This window comes from Sciurus vulgaris (assembly GCF_902686455.1).
Source record: "Sciurus vulgaris genome assembly, chromosome: 19".
NCBI classification, from domain to species: Eukaryota; Metazoa; Chordata; class Mammalia; order Rodentia; family Sciuridae; genus Sciurus; species Sciurus vulgaris.
In genome coordinates, this window is record NC_136480.1 from 2,279,382 (window position 1) to 2,283,004 (window position 3,623).

The window sequence follows — 3,623 nt, forward strand, 5'->3', positions numbered from 1 at the left end:
GAAGGTGTTCCTAGTCTACATGCTTCATAGCTATACAGCATAATCGAAATTGGAATAAAGAATCTGTAGGGAAATCTTCCATGAGAGTGTCATCGTCAAAAGAAGAAATGAAAGTTTGCTCTCTTATGTAAACTCCTTTCTCAAGGTGAAGTTGTATTCCTTTCTCCTAAGGAAACACTAAAAATCGTGACCCCATAAATTGTGCTGGCATCACGGTGCATGTCTGTAATCTTCGCAACTTGGGAAGCTGAGGGAGGATGATTGCAGGTTCAAGGTCGGCCTCATCAACTTCCTGAGGCCCTAAGCAACTTAGTGGGACCCTGCCTCAAAATAAAAATAAGAAGGACTGGGAATGTGACTCAGGGTTTGAGTGTCTCTGGTTAAAATAAAAAACATAAAATGGGATTACTTTCCACCCTTTTTGCATATGCCAAAGAGTGAATAAAAAAAAAATAAATAAATAAAACTTCATAAAAAAGTCCTGCTAACAATTGATGACTCTGCCCTCTTAGATATTGTTTTTCTGGCATAATCAAATGTATGCAAAATATTACAAGTCATTAAGAAAACCTGGGTTCAATACCCAGTACCAAAGAATATATGATTAATTAAAAAATTCCAAAGCTCTGATGTCAGAGCCAACATGTAGATATTTGTCTGTAAACTGGTGATGAAAAATGCAGAAAAATGACACAAAGTATAGAACAGCACGAGGTCACCTCATTGACACCCTTTCCTTGAGAGTTCTATTTGGACATGCCTGCAATCTCTCTCACTTGTATTTACTTCATATGCTACATTCTGGGGATTTTATCAGGTTGTTGCAAATACTAACAAAAATCAATAGTGGCCTTACTTATGTGAAACAATAGAGGTAAACAGAAGATGCTGTTTTTGAGTATTGAGAGTATGGAATGTGTACATTCAAAAGTCACCCATACATTTTGATGTGGGATGTCTTGTTGATTGAAGTGTTGAAGCTGGTAATAATTGTGATGAACAGAGTTTATGTTTGTTTTCTCCTCAGACATTGAGCGTATACATCTTTCTACCAGAACAAAATGATCGAAAGAAACACACTTTACACACTTATTGGTGTAAGAAATGCCTTTTTATCCCAAATTGTCCATGGAATGACAGTCGATGTCCTCCTGCTTCTCTTCCACATCCTAACATTCCTTGTCCAGCACAGGTCCAAGCCCAGTGATCTGACCATTGCTCACCTGGCCCTAATTCACCTGCTGATGCTAATAATCAGGGCGTTCCTAAATAGACATTTTTGGGATTCAGGACATTTGGAATGACATCACACGTAAAGCAGTTGTCTACTTGTACAGGTTGATGAGGAGCCTGTCTGTTAGCACCACCTGCCTGCTGAGTGTCCTTCAGGCCATCACTCTCAGCCCCAGGAGCTCCTTTCTGGCAAAGTTCAAGCTGACCTCTCCACAGCAGAGTCTGTGTTGCTTCCTCATTCTCTGGGTGTTCAACGTGTTCATTAATGTTCGTGTTTTAGTCTCCATGAAAGGCCCCACCAATGCGACATCAGGTTTTGCCTTTGCCTCTGAATCCTGCTCTATTTCCCCCACAGGTCACTACTTCAAGACCTTCTTTTCCCTGATAGGAATCCTCAGGGATGTTTTCTTCATAGGGCTCATGGCCCTCTTCAGTGTGTACATGGTGACCCTCTTGTGCAGGCATAAGAGGCAGTGCCAGCATCTTCACAGCACCAGCCTGTCTCCAAGGGCATCCCCAGAGCTGACGGCCTCCAGGACCATCCTGCTGCTCATGGGCTTCTTTGTGCTCATGAACTTCATGGTCTGCAGTATCTCCACCTCTGCTGAAGGGATGTTGAAGAAGGATTCTGCCTGCCTTGTAGTCCAGATGCTGGTGGGCAATGGCTGTGGCCACCATCTGTGCTTTGATGCTAATCAGCACTGAAAAACAGATAACCAAGTTCTTCCAATCCACACTGGGAAAGGAGAGTAAGTGCTTATGCTGTGCTGGGTAAACCCTCCATTTTGCATCCTATGTTGTTTATTTGTGAGTTTCCAAAAATGTGTTGATGTTGAAAGAACATGTGAAGCTGATGGAGGTTTAACTTTGAATATTTGAAGATGGTAAATCACACCAGGTACAGTTGTACAAACCTGTAATCCCAATGGCTCATGAGACCGAGGTTGGGGATCACAATTTGAAGGCTAGCAACTGAGACTGCAAACAACTTAGCAAGACCATGTCTCAAAATAAAGTATAAAAATGGCTGGTATGTTTTTTAGGGTTTAAGTGCCTCTGGGCTCAATCCATGTTGCCTACACCCCCCAAAAAGATGCTGAATTACAGATGGACTCTTTTGATACTAGTCGTGACTAAAGCAGAAATCTTTCACTGTCCATGAGTTTACAAAGTGTTTTCACCCACAGCTGGAAACAAGGATATTGATAGAATTATTCTCTTTATTCATAGCAAGGCAAAAATCTTGCATAAGTACAACTGTTTATGTGCTGACAATAATTAGTGTTGGGATTCATTTATTTTATTACAGCAGGAAACAGGATAATGGAATTTCCCCCATGTTAACTCCAGGAGCTTTTCCAATCATAATTGTACCTTTTATTCTCCATGTATTTCTTTTCAACTGCATTTTTGCATTGTGATATTTGTCAATATTACTTTAATTTAATCTGAATGATAAGCCCATAGTGAGGGTAGGAAATGCAGCAACAGTGAATCAGTTTTTGAAGTACAGGAGAGAGCTCATATGTCTTGGAAACAGATGATCTAAACCACGTCCCGTTCTCCCATTGGTCTAGTGTCCTTGAACTCATGGGCTCCGTCAGTCTCAGTTGTGAAATGCAGACAGTATCTGTTTTGAGGTCATGATGTGGTGAGAATTGACAGTAGTGTTCTCTTTGGCAGCATGTATCCTGACATTGGCAGGGTGCAGAGGAGATTGGCATGGCCCCTGTATAAGGGTGGTATGAAAATTCACACAGCATGCCACAATGTAAAAATAAGTGTAACCACCACTATCTGTTGTATGCATATTGTATGTACATAGTAACTCTTTATTATAATAATGCTCCGAAGGTAGTGATATTACCATCCCCACTAAATAGTGGAGGGAACTAAGACTGAGATGGATTAAGCAAGTGAATTCCAGAGGAAATACATGGAGAGAGTCAGGGTTTGAACACTGAGAGCCATGCTGTAGGTCCTGGGCTTCCAGCACATAGCCAGTGATCTGTATTGCTGCTAGAAAAAAGATGATCATTTTGAACTAACACATAGGAGTTACAGCAAATGCTACAGACAACCAGGTACTGAACTGCCAACCAGTCCTGAAGCCTTGCAGCTCACTTTTCACATACGTTAATCACCTTCTTTTATAAAGTGTCCGTCCAGTTCCATGGCCCAGGTATTGACTGGGTTCTTTGTGATTTGGGTGTAAAGTATTGTAAGTTCTTTATAAATTTTGGAGATTAGTGCTCTATCTGACATGCGTGTATAAAAGATTTTCTCCCACTCTGTAGGCTCCCTTTTCTTTATTGATTGTATCTTTTGCTGAGAAAAACCATTTTCGTGTCAATATATTCCAGTTATTGGTTCCAGCTTTTATTTCTTGT

General features: G+C 40.9%; 1 pseudogene across 1 annotated transcript; it reads left to right on the forward strand.

Annotated features, from left to right (window-relative positions):
- Positions 1-1,133: 1,133 nt before the first annotated feature.
- On the forward strand, positions 1,134-1,938 carry LOC306650466 (vomeronasal type-1 receptor 90-like; annotated as a pseudogene). Its single transcript has one exon. The product of its transcript is annotated as a vomeronasal type-1 receptor 90-like (transcript).
- Positions 1,939-3,623: the final 1,685 nt, after the last annotated feature.